The sequence below is a fragment of the Alligator sinensis genome, unplaced genomic scaffold, assembly GCF_000455745.1.
Source record: "Alligator sinensis unplaced genomic scaffold, ASM45574v1 scaffold721_1, whole genome shotgun sequence".
Classification (NCBI taxonomy): domain Eukaryota; kingdom Metazoa; phylum Chordata; order Crocodylia; family Alligatoridae; genus Alligator; species Alligator sinensis.
Window position 1 is genome coordinate 1,047,582 of NW_005841857.1, and position 13,384 is coordinate 1,060,965.

Sequence of the window (13,384 nt, forward strand, 5' to 3'; positions counted from 1 at the left end):
ATAGGGGGCAGGTGCAGGAGCAGTGGCGGAAGGGGGCTGGGTGCAAGGGCCGTGGTGCTGAAGCGCTCTGCGAGGCTGGAAGCTGAGGGGACGCCTAGGGGCCTCGAGTCTGGCACTTTGCAGTTGAGTGTCGTACGTGTAATCGGATGTCATGTCTTTGGTCAAAGCAGGTCCCCGTAAATCTGTCCCCCCCCCCAGCGCTGGATGGGGCTGAGGCGTGTTGGTGGACGGAGGTCAGGAAAAGGTTATTGTAACACCACGTTTCCCTTCGCTTTCTGAGTCTGACCTGGGAGAGGAGCGGGAGTCTTATTTCTATTTTTTTTTTTTTTTAAATTATTGTCAAGAAGCGCGCGCAAGATGCACTTGTTAAAAAGGTTCACTCTGTCTAAAGGCGGCTCCCTTATTGCTGGGCGCGGTTCTGGGAAAATTTCTGCATGGGAGCAGGTGGAAAATATACTCTGCTGACCTTGAGACGGCAGCCCAACCCCAGGTCCCAGGGGCTGTCTTTGTGGCGCTCGAGGAGCAGCGTGACAAGTCCCGTAACTTGTCTTGCGGGGAGAACGCCTTGCCTTTAATTAGCCGAGTGGCACCGAAGATTTGGCTGCCGGTCGAAGGTGGTGTTGCTGCAACTCGGCCCAACTGCTTGTTACTACTGGGGGAGGGGCAGAAAAGAAGCTTAAAGATATTTCATGTCATACTAGGTTGGTTTAAATACCAGACCGGTTTATTCCTCTCCCTCCCCCGCAGATGCACGTATAGCAGATGTGTGTACCACAAAGTGGACCAGAAATGAAAGGGATGGTAAAGAGTGCCTACCAGGGGTAGCGGTGGCGGCAGAAATGTGTGCTGTTGCTGGTGCGTATAGTCATAATGACTTGCGTGATGCGCTGTTCTCATATAGGGCTCGCAAATGCTGACCTGCATCATGTTCCACTGTCTGGATCGCGCTGTGCTGCTAAAATATTTAAGGGAATGCTGCTGGAGCTGGCAGTTGCTGTTAGTTTTAAAGTGATAGTTGGTGGATATCACAAATGATCTAGATGTAGGAGGGAAGGGGGGAGGGCCATCTCTGCAAGCTGAATGTGAGTTTTGTAGCATCTGCAGCGTGCAAGTGCAGGAGCTGCACTGTGTGGCACAAGCACTGCAGGAGGCTGAGCGTGAGCACTGATGAACACCCTGCTTTTGCTCTCCCTACAATGTTCCTTGGAGTCGGAACAGGAGTCTGCCAGAAGACGAGTAAGGGAATTGATATGGCAGCTATTCTGAAAGTAGTGGCAGCTGCTTTCTTTACAAATAATAGCTGACCCCCTCAAATGAATCACTTTGGGATTCATTCAGGTACTTAAGGAGGATTTCATGACTGAACGATTGTATGATCTAATCGGCACATTAGCAGGGCTACTGATATTTCCTAGCTAGCCACTTGAAATATCAGAGGCAGATCTGCATTCAAATAATGTTTCCTTATTCCAATCGGAGCATGCAACTGCAGTCTCTGTGGTGATGTACTGCTTGCCACACATCCATACTTTACCAAGGGATCTGTTACCACCCATCTTATGCCTTTGTCCTTCGCCTTTCCTGGGGTATATGAAATGTGTCGCCTTCTGTAAACTCCTAATAGACAGAGTATTCTGTCTGCAATCTACTAAGCTCGAAGACGCTGAAATCTTGTGATGCAAGGTGTCTTCAGTTGCCAGACCTCCTAATTAAAATATTATTAATGGCTTATCTTCCAAGCTGAATTTTTTTTCTTAGTACTGGCTGATTCAATTATAACTATTCAGTACATATCAACATAACCACTTGGAATCCGTAGTGTTCTTAAAACACTCTGCCTCTGCCAAAGTAAATTTGCCTTCCTGTCTCCATTAAACTGGATGGATACTTGTAAAAGCTAAACAAAAGGTGTGATGAGTGTCAGCTTCCATACAGCTGCTCGCCAATATGAAAAATTCGGTGCATCTGCAACTTCTCAAAAGCTTTGCTCCTTTGGAGGAGGTAAGGAGTCTTGCTGGTCACCACCTGAGCAGCTTCGGCATCCTTTTCTTAAGAGCATTTTATATTAAGCTTAGCTAGGCATGCTGCAAGTGCCTAGATAATTCAGCAGTGTAAGCTTCTCACTTGCTAGCTCTTAGACGATGAATGAGGCTGCCCAGTAATGTCTTTGCTGTATCACTAGCAGCCTTTCTTAGGGAGGCAAAAACAATTGACACTTTCTTCTTTATTCCATGGTTATATGACTTTATATTAACAGCAACTTCCTTGAACTTTTGACTTTGTTACAGCTCTTACTTTGGATGGCTATGGGTCATCTGAAGTCCTTTCTTGCTTTCCAGCCCCTTACATTGTGGCCAAGGAAAATGTGTATCTGGCTTTAAAGCCTGTTTCTGCCAGGCAGTGAGTTGATTGCTTTTGCAGCACTCCTATCTTAAAAATAAGTTTGGAGCCTGAGCTTCAGTTCTCACAGTATCGTACTTCCCATGGGCGTTACGCCCTCCGTTAGCTTCTGTCATGGTTCTTCAATGTCAAGGATACAATTCTGAATCTCACTGCTGTTTGCCTGCCTTGATGTTCATCAAGTCACAAATTGCACATCCATGTGTTGCCTCCACCTCTTGAGAGTTCCAAATCTTCATTAACTAACATAATTCTGTATAGATATTCCTCCTGTCCTATGCTAGGCTAAGTTCCTGGTCTGTTCTTTAACTGCTGTGTTGGTCGGATTGCAATAAACTACAGACTACTTGGCCTTTGAGTTGCTCTATTTGTGCTTTACTAGAAAATCACAACTATGTCTTGGTGCCCACTGATGCAGAAGCAACCAGACATCTTCCCCTCTTGCTGTCCAACCCTATCCCCACTTCCCTTAGCATCATCCTGGCAAGTTATTGTGGTTTGCAGGCACTAACAGTTCTCATGACCAAGGTGACTTTTTTTTTTTTTTTTTTTAATCTTTCCCTTCTTACTTGAACACCCATCAAATCCAGGCCAGGAAAATTTATTCTAACCCATAGGCAGTTTGATTAATCCAGGCTATTTCTGCCTTAATTGCAGCCCAATATACTTTGCTGCCTGAAACGGTTCAGATCCTTTCTGAAGTTTGACAGACTCTGTTTCTTTTGGAAGGCTCCATTGTTCCCTGTACAGCATACTCTGCAAGCCCTTATCTTGCAACCAGCAGTCCATCATGTGCGACTAGAAAAGCAGGCGACTACTGCAATTTGTGGTGGCTGGTGTCTGTACATTTAATGTCTAAAAGATGCCCGTTGCAACATGCCCTGTGTGCAAGGCTGAATTAAGTTTTGTTTAGATCTTGTCCAAACTTCAAATAAGAAACGACATGCTTGCTGAACTTCCAGTTTCTAGCACACTGAGGCACCAGAGTAGGGTGGGGTAGTGGTGTTGTGGAGCAGAGCTGTATGCGTACAAAAAGTCTGAGCAGCCATGGTTCATTTGCACCAATGGCAAATGTGCCAAATTTTGAGCTTGTGGACTCAAATGGGGGTTACTCTTAGGGTTTCAAAAGCACTTTTTAACTGAAAGTGCTGTGCTATCGTTGATCCCTGTACTTCTGTGTAAGCAGCAGAGTTGTGCTACTCTGATCTACAGCAACTTAAAAAAATACTTGTCAGGTCACCTGTTCCTCTTCATTTTTGAGCTTGTCATTCTCATGCTTCCAGCATTTGGGCTATAAGAACAGCACTTTCACTGACCTCCCGCAGATGTCAGCTGATGGAGAATGGAGCTTCTCATTTCCTGGATAGACTGGGTTTCAGAAGGACTTATTCTGAAGTCCTTCTGTATGTTCACATGCTACCTTCCCCTTTTTAAGTAGCATGTGAACATAGAGTGCACAAACCCATGTGGGTGCTCTTGGTGCATACTAAGCATGCCCTTATGCAAGGCAGTATTCCACCTCTGGGCTAAGTACAGGCAGTCAAAAAGCCTGAGGCTGAATTGATTCAATCTTTGCAGATTGGTCTAAGCTGCAAAAATTGAAGTGATAAACAAGTAAACCGATGTTCACTTTTGATTCCAGAAATGTAGCCACAGGCCTACAGTGGCCCAAGCCAGAAACTGGGGAGTGCTAGAGCATACCTCCTTGCTCAGCAGGAGTGAAAGGCTTGAGTCAAAGCTAGCTCACCCACCCTGCAGGGGAGGTGCAACACATGCTGGGATGCTGGGGGACTGTGAGTTGACTTGAATCTGGAGGGGATCTGGGACAGAAATCCAATAAACCAATTCAACCTAAATCGGTCTGATACTATATCCATCCAAGTTAATCTTAAACTGGTCTTGGTCATTTTGAAAGTAATTTATGTGCACTGAACTTCTGGGCTAAGAACAGAGTAAAAAAGCCTAAGGCTGAATTGATTTAATCTAAACTGCAAAGATTAAACTGATAAACAACTGGTCATACATTTACCTTTGATTCAGGAAATGCAGCCATATACCTGCAGTGGCTCAGGCTAGAAGCTGGGGGGCGCTAGAGCATGGCTCTCTGGCACTTTCTGTTTCTACTGTCCCTGAAGTCTCTGGGATTTGCAGTCCAGCATCATAAAAGCAGGACTCTGCAGGGTTGCTCATCACTTTCTTTTCCTGCTTCCAGGTGCCTCTGGGATTTGTAGTCCACAGTGGCAGCCAGCAGTAGCTTTCATTAAGTTTTTACTAGGGCAGGGCAGGGCAGGGCTTTAACCACACTTCCTGGCACCAGACTCCTGCCAGGATTTGCTGGGGGTGCAGTCCCTGCCTTTTTCCCTCCCCCAACCCTTCTCTGCTGGAGCTAACAGCCCAGCCCAGGGCTGGAAAGCATGCTAGGATGCTGGGGGACTGTTGACTTGACCCTGGAAGGGTTTTGGGACAGAATTTTCATAAACCAAATCAGTTAAGTCTGATACTGCATGCCACCAGGTTCATCTTAACCAGTTTCAAAATGGCTGAAACTGGTTTCAAGTGCACTGAGCTTCTGTTTTGTTAAGGCTTAAACCAGTTTCTGATTACTCAAGCCAGTTTATATGCAAATTCTGTCCCTAGCCCTGTTGTGTTACAGATTTGAACTGGTCTCTGATAATTTATACTGGTTTATGTGCAACTTCTGTCCCCAGAATGAAGTTTTCCTCACTCTGCACAAACTGTACACACAGGCATTTAACCTAGAGGAGGTAGTGCACTATAAATTCACACAGTAGCTCACTGTATAGAAACTTTCCTGCAGCCAAGATATCAGTATCCAGTTCTAGTACTTAAATCACTTAGCTCTGTTTCCAGGGGTTTGAATCACTAAAAGCATCAGTTGATCCTCCAACCAGTCCCAAACTCCTTTCTTTAATTCTTTGAGAGATGAGGATTTTTGTGGACAATATTTCTTATTATGTAGTTGGGAGGGACATGGGCAAGCTTCCCAGTACCACTGTCCCCTTCCTCTGGTTTACATTATTTTTACTGCGGTGTAACAGTCCCAGGACCAGCAGCAGGGATTTCTCCTCCGCTACATATTCTTTTGGTATGTCCCTAGATGTTGGCAAGCTTCAGGACACAACATCAGGCTCATCTTGGCTTAATAATGAGTTGATTTTGGTTTAGTGTGAAACTCTAATTTGTTCCGGTCTTGGTTCACTGGTTTGGCTTTACATTAGCATGTGGTCTGCTAGGGCATGATGCTCCCAATCACAGTAGCAGCAGTTTTGGTTGTCCCAGCTTGTTCTTGGTGACATCATTGAAATGCAACTTTTAAACTGCCTGTGATCAGTGATGGCAGATGCTATAACATTGAAATGCTTTCCAAAAAAACACAAACAAACAAAAAACTACAGAGATGGTCTAGAATAATGTTCCCAGCCCTTATCCTATTGTCAGGTGGGCGCTGTCTGCTAAATGCTGGAGCGAGCTGCTTTGTAAAGCAAAGTCCTAAAGAGTAAACTTTGATATTGCTAACTAGCATTACCCATTGCTTGTTCGTGGTCTAGAAGCCAGTCTGATCTGGGCCCAAGGTGTTTGTGTAGCACTAAGCACATTGAAAGAGGTTCCTGCCCCAGAGAGCTTGCTGTCTACAAGACCTAGTAATGGGCTAAATGATGTGAGCTTGGGCGAGGCAGGAAGGGGGAGTTCAATGCACTTTGCAGTTCTTGCAGGCCAGGAGCAGGATGAGAGATTCTGGTGTCATCAAAGACCTGCCTTGATGGTAAAGAGGGTTGTTGGGTTTTTTTTGGTTTTCTTTTTTTTTCTTTAAAAAAGAGGGCAGCTGTACAGGAAAGCCTATAGTTCTGAACTGGTTTGATAAACTGGATCTTGAGTGCTTGTGTCATTGTTGCAGGGAGATTAAGGACCCCAGTCTTAGCTGGGGTTTCTCCGTTTTAGCTCTGTTTCCTCCTCTTGTTTTAAAAGGGAGCTCCAATGTTTTTGTAACTGAATATGAAAGCAGTGTTTTGCTGACCCTGCATATTTTCCTCTCCTCGGCTGGCCTGCCTGGGTTACTTCTGCTTGCAGTATTTATTCACTTAATGGGCTTGTTTTTTAAGTCTCAAGATATCACCTGATGTGCCAAATAAATAAGTGACCTAACTGGGGTCTGAACCCACTTGATTGGTGTGTTTTGCTTTACTGAAGCATAAATGCTGTGCTCACACTTGGGAGTCGTACTGCCCCCCACACCTTTCTTTGTCCTTGAATATACGATCAGTCTCTGGACCACATCCAGAAAGCAGCAATTTAGTCACTTGCTGCCTTACTCCAGACCAGTTAAACAGATTGCTGTGCCAGTTCGTTTCCTATTTCTCATAATACACACAGACTTTGGTTAAAAAAAAAAAAAAAAAACCCCTTCAGAGAATATTTAAGACCATTTGTGTGTTCGGAGCCTGTGCTCCGTTGTTCTGCTTTTCCTTGGTGACTTGCAGCATGAACTAAACTAGCCTCAAAGTTTTGAAGGGTTGACTCTTCGCTCCCAGACCATGAACTTGAGGCAGCTTTATAAAAATACACAGCATGGAAGCAGTATTGCTTCCTGTCAGGGGGGAGGGACAGGCATGAATACGGCGGCCTGTGCAGACGGTGGCTTGATGGTCCCAGAGGAGTGATTCGGCAGTCCAAGCTGTTGTTTCTTAGCCACTGGCCAACAGCAGCAATAAACTCCCGAGAGTTCAGAACAAAGCCTCCTGACTTGTTTGAACCCAAGCATGCTTTCTAGTGCACATGCCCCACCCAGTTGTGTGTGATAGTGTTTCCCCCAGGAGTCTCGGAGGGGAAAATGCAGAGGTGGCTGTACTGCTTGCTTAATTGGCGCATGCTGTGACCCTTCCTCAGCAAGGCTTGTTTTAGAGCAATCGACTGCTTCTGCTGCTCTCAACCCAGCTGATTTAGGCTTATTAATAACATCCTGGCATTCAACATAATGCAGCAACATCAGAGTATTTAATAGTATTGCTATATTGGTAGCATTGCAGATATCTCATCTGCCTAATAGTATTTGAAGGGTGGGGGTGGGGAGCAGTAAGTAAGGCACAGTCAAGCTAGGGAAGGATAATTCTCACTTCCAGCAGCCTAAAGTGCTTCAGGGGTGGCATTGCTTCTGTTCTGTACCTGGGGAAGGGTCTCTGGTACCGTAGTGCTATTTGACTTTTAATCCTCTGTGTGCAGGGCCCAGACAAGTCCTTCTTTTGTAACCCTCCAGGCTCAAGCTTGAGCCTGACTGCTTCCATCTAAAAGGCTCCTTCATTAAAATTATACAATGGTGCAAAATGCAATATTGGAGAGAAGAGGGAACTGAGCAGCTGTCTCACCCTTCCCCCGCCACGAGACTAATGCAGCAGTGCTAACCTATCTGCTAGATACCCCCTTCCTAGCCAAGAGAACCGGTCATACGCTAACGGAGCACCACTTGGGATGAGTTCTCAAGAGGCCCTTTTGCTGTGGAAGTGGTGTTTCAAGGAGAGATGTTTGCTTAGCAGAGTCCTTGCAGCCAACTAGCTAAGAATCCGTGTTCAGTGTGAACGACGTGCCTTTCTGCTCTTGCTCCGATTACTCTCGACAGGAGGGTGGAGGACAGTAAACCAGGAAAGCTGAATAAGCTGCAGTTGGGTTTATCATAAAATGTATGTAGATCTAGTGTTCTTATTCCCTCTTCTAAGCACCTGGGTATGTGTTTTCACCCAGAGTCCCACAATGAAGCAACTCTTGTTTTGGGGATACCAGAAGACAAGTTACTCCAGTCTATTTTTATTTTTTTTAATACTGAATGATTACTGTGGTGTCAAACTTTGTCTGCAAACCTGCATTCACACAGGGTGGGGGGTGGGGGTCTGGCTGCCATTCTTAAAGTGACAGCTATGAGACTACATTTATCTTTGTTGCTCAAAATAATTCCTGGCAGTGAGACTGAGCTTATGTCTTGTAGCCGAAGCAGACTCTTTGCAAGACCTATAAAATCAGCTGGTCCCATAGGTAAAGCTGCTATTAAGTGATTAATATCCAATTTTCATCTTAAGCCACCAAACTACTTGCTCATGTTTTGTATTCTAATTGGAAGCTTATGGGCTAATGTTATCCAACATAAAATGTTATCCATAGTAAGTCAGTTAAGGAATCTGAGGTGCATGGCATGGAGGAAAGCACAAAGGCAGTAGATAATTCCACAGCAGTGACTATAGATGAATAAACCTGTGGTGTTACCTGGTTGGAGTTGCCTTAACAAGTATCCCAAAACACACTTGACCTGGTCAGTGGCCATGCCTTAAATACACTGAGAAATGCAGGATTTCTGTTGCTCAGGATGCTTAGTGTAGAAGAGCCACTGCAATGTCTACCTAACCCACTTCGCTTGCCATGTTGTGGTGCTTTGCAGATGATTAACTTTCCAACTCCGTGGCTTTATGCAGGCAGCAGCTGGTGAAAGGTTGCTCACAACCATGGTCATGAGCATGTTCTTTACACACACCCATGTGATCTTCCTTCTTTTTGGGAACTGCCAGCCCCGGGTTCATCCTGGAGCATATGCAGAGTCTTTCCTCTACCCTGATCTCTCCCTTTTGTAGTTTCTTTAGTAGCACTGAAAACAGGAACTTGACAGCTCAACTGGGGCTGAGGCTGTTACTAAGACTTTTATCCTAGCTTCCTACTTTTCACCCCCAAAAGACTGGCGGGGAGCGGGGGGTATCGGGGACCCATCGCTCTGCTGGACCAGCAGTAACTGTCCTGGGTCTCAATTCATGCTTTCTTGTCTAGGCCCCCTAGTTATTCCGAGACCCATGCTCCCTATGCTGGACCTGTATTTATATTGTGGTAGAACCGAAAAACCAGAACTGAACATCCAGATGTTGCTATGCTAGGCAAGTAAGAAAAGGCGGCCCTTTTCTTCCAGTCAAGGGATCAGTGGAAGGAATAATGAAAAAATGTTTGCAGTTGCAAGATGTTCACTGCAGGTTTCTACAACAGCAGAACTGGGATGGGGAAGGTTAGAGATGTCCAGCTAGATGCCTTGTAGGTACAGATGTATACAAAACTGCAGCTGACATGACCTGAATGCAAAAAAGGCTGAATAACTTTGATTCCAGCAAAGACTAACATATAGTCTTGACTGTCCACATGGTAAATAAAACAAAATACACCCATCTTCTAAACCATTGTGCAATAGATTTCCTTACTTCAGTTATGTTTAACTTTCTTTAAACTGGACACACATGTTGGAATGCTGTTTTTTATTTTTAAAGTGTAGTATCATAAGCCATTACATTGAAATGCCGTAAATAAGCATGCATCATTTTTCCATTTATGCTTACTGAACTGGAATAGTGTATGTAGAGCTGGAAAACAGTGCACAGGATCACCTACATGAATGCAGTTAACTTGAATACATACTAGGTCTTAGTATGACTAGTTTCTTGCTTTTTGCTGGTTTGTGCTAGAAAAATGAATTGCTTAGAGTGGGTTGCCTCAAAGACTAAATGTGCCTTTGAACTGAAACCACAACACTGCTCTCTCCATTTCCAAGGATTAAAAATGCTGATTGCCCTGAGGCTGAAGGCAGGGTACACATGCACCTTGTAGACTAATAGGATAGAGCACAAGCTTTCATGAACTCGAGTTCACTTCATCAGAAGTGCCCTAAGGCTAGACACTGTTAACTCAGTCCTAATCAGTTACTTGAAATATATGGGTTTTAACAACCTGGCATACCTGCAGCATGCAGTACACAGGGATACCATTTTAAAGGATAATGTATTTTAAATCTCTATCCTTCAGGGATACCTGCAGAGTAAACCAGCTGTGAGGGTCAAGTTTCTTCTGTTTGTAGATGTGAGCATCTCATTTGCAGGTTTCTTTGATCGAGTAGTTGTCTCCCTGTCATCAAAAAGAATGGAACTGTTCAAGATATAAGGCTTTCAAATCCCTGGTGGCCTTGCCCAAAGTACACTCTCCCTTCATGGCCTGCGTGACCAACTAGATCTTCCTCACTGTATGCACTGGTTTTCTGTGTGTGCACAGGTGCAGTCTTGAGGAAAGATCACTTCAACACAGCATCCAACTCCCACCCAAGAACCAGTATAATGAAAATCTTTTCTGGAAAGCAGTTGCACTCTACCTAAGCCACCAGAACAGGAAGCAGAAAATCCCATGGCAGAGTCATTGGCAGCATTAAATTCTGCTTGGAACTCATCATGGTGCCAATGTCTTGCATAGGTTAGTGGTTTGAGCATTCCCCTAAGAAATGGGGAAACCATAGGTGTGTCCCCCTTGTCCTGTGTGGGTTTGTACTCTCATCTCCAGCCCATAGCTTGGCCACTTCTTGAGTGGGAGGACCCTTAACCCTTCCTGTTGATGCTTGGACATTGGGTAGCTGAAGGCTGTGGGGTCAGAAGAGTAAGGAATGGGGGTATGGTATGGTAGCTTAATGCTTTCAATAGAGCATTTGGAGGGGAAAGGGAGGAGGGCAGTAGGAGGATACCCTGGTCTCTTTTCCCAACCATATGTATGGTGTTACATTGGGGGGGGGTGGGGGGAAGGTTCCAACGAGTTGTATAAGGGGGAACTCGGATCTGAACAAATCTTTTGATCCCTGGGTAGCAATACCATCCTTGTCTCCTCTGTGCTGTTATACCAGGTGAGACTAGGTGTGCCAAGTCACATGCCTTCAGAAGCCCTTCACTTGGCTGTCCCCCAAGTAGGACTGGACAGGATGACTAGGTATCTGTGCAGGTGTCCAAGTCCCCAAGACGGGTAGGTGTTTGGACAGGACTGTCCATTGGCTGCTACTACTGGACCTTCTGAATTGCCCTTGAGCACTTGGTACTCCCACATTCCCTGCATGGATTTCCTGGGCACCTCTTTCCTTTGACTGTACAGGGAGCCTAGGTAGTCTTGAATTGCCTTCCTGGGGTAGGTGCTCAAAAGTTAGGAAGAGCAGTATCTAAATTGGTTGTTCTCAACCTTTTTGAACTTGAAGCACCCCACCATTTATTTGTGTGAATTGAGCAGCCCCCCCATTTCAAAAACAAACTTATAATTTGGAGTGCTTACCTCCCTAGCAGAGAGGCCTGGCAGTGGGAAGCAGGGATTGATATTCCAGGCAAGGACAAGCCTGAGCCTTACCTGGTTAGTTTTTCTGCTCATCTCCTCATACCTCATTGCACCTTCAAAAAATCTGGCAGCACCCTGGGAAGCCCTGGCACTTTGGCTGAGAATCACTGGCCTAAATCAAGGCACATACTGAGTCTCAGTATGTATCCTGGCCTCAGTGTGAAGGGAATCTCAGCCTGTTATAGACTCACTGTGGTCAATAGTTACTCTACACTTACATGCTTATATCTCAGGAATAAGGTAGTAAAGTCAGCCTTTGGACAGGCTTTTGATTCAGTAAAATCTGTGCAGGGTAACCCTGCTGTAGCTCCCTGTATAGATGCTCCATTTTCTGGTCACCAAGTAAGCTACCTTGCATGTGCTGTGAACTGTCACCCTAGACTTGATTGCACATATGTCCCCATATAGACAAGCCCTAGCCTTCAGAGAGAGGTGTGGTGGCTAGAATGAGCTATAGATCAATTCTTGACTCTTGTTTTCAACAGAGCACTTAACCCAATCCTTCTACAGAAGGCTTGAAAATGAGGGCATGGCATGAGAAATCTTCATAAAGACTTGGCTGTGGGTATTATAGCCTGGGACAGGAAAAGTAAATGACTTAATGGGGTTATGCAGCAAGTCAGTATGAATAGGTGCAAGTAGGGCTCCCGGGCTCTGACTTGCTTTCCTTGCTCTTCTAAATCTCACTGGGGAAAGTATTTGAGCCCACATGACATAAGTGTCTGTGTCATGAAATGCACTGTAGGTTTCTAAGGCTGTTCAGGATGTTGCCACATCCTTAAATGAGTTGAGGCCTTCAAAGCTATTGTACTTCTAAATTTGCATCCTATTGCTGAAGTCATACAATAATTCCAGACTCTTTCTATCAGGGGTGTCGACCAAATGGCCAAAGGCCAGATCCAGCCCGCACTGCTGTTCCTGAGCTTGATTAGACTTGCTGTGGTGCAGGGCTGGTTCACAAGCTGGATCCAGCCAATGCTTCCCCATCCCCCAGCACACCTGATCTGGTAGCCACTCCAGCTAGTCCGAGACCTGTGCAGGATGGGTCCTTATGCAGCCAGAATAGGTGCTGTATGTGGCACAGTGAGGCCCACGGCACAAGGCAGCCACCCTGGCTGGACTGTGCCCCACAAGGCACTTGCTTTGGCCAATCTGGGGCCCGCACTGATGCAGCCTTTGCAGGTACTGCATGCAGTGTGGATCCCAGGCTGGCTGAAGCAGGCACCACTTCCAGTTTAGTCTGGGAGTTGTTGGAGTGGCCACCATGTGCAGCATGGCTGCTGCTTTGGCTGGACTTCAGCACCTGTTCCAGCTACTCCATGATCTAGGCCCTCCATGGCACAGGAGCCACAGCGGCTGGAGCAGCCATGGGATCGGGTATGCTGGGAGAAGGAGTCCACAGGCCCAGTGGACTGACTGCCACTCATCCAGCCTGCGGAGCCAGATGAATTTGTCTCTTCTGCAAAGAGAAGACACAGATATTGGTGGGGTCTTTATGCATGGACACTGAAAGCTAAACTCATCAGCTTAAGACCCCAAGTCAGAAGAGAAGCATAGTTTTGGAGAAGTTAACTAGGGGCAAATCTTAACTTGTAATATAAAAGGGCTTGGGTTTGTCCTTCAGCTTTTCAGCTTGGCAGACCATGGCCCCTTGGATCTCTTGTGACATGTTCCAGTCCACTAGCAGTGAAAACCCTCCTCTGAGGCCTACGAAACCAAGACATTGCTGTGCGTCAGTGGCCAAACCACCACCTTCAGTGCTATGCTGATTTTAAAGCAGAACGTTTTAATCTCCCCCCCCCCCCCCAAC

At 45.7% G+C, this 13,384-nt stretch overlaps 1 protein-coding gene across 3 annotated transcripts in view; it reads left to right on the plus strand.

Annotated features, from left to right (window-relative positions):
- SLC45A4 (solute carrier family 45 member 4) overlaps positions 1-13,384 on the plus strand; it is a 118,544-nt gene that overhangs the window by 24,431 nt on the left and 80,729 nt on the right. For 2 of the 3 annotated variants that reach the window (XM_006016434.3, XM_025214503.1), the window contains exon 1: positions 10,518-10,677. The exons of the other annotated variant lie outside the window; for it this stretch is intronic. The gene's annotated coding sequence lies outside the window, so the exon portion shown is untranslated. Of the gene's footprint in view, positions 1-10,517; positions 10,678-13,384 lie in introns of those variants that run through there. 3 annotated transcript variants of the gene reach the window in all.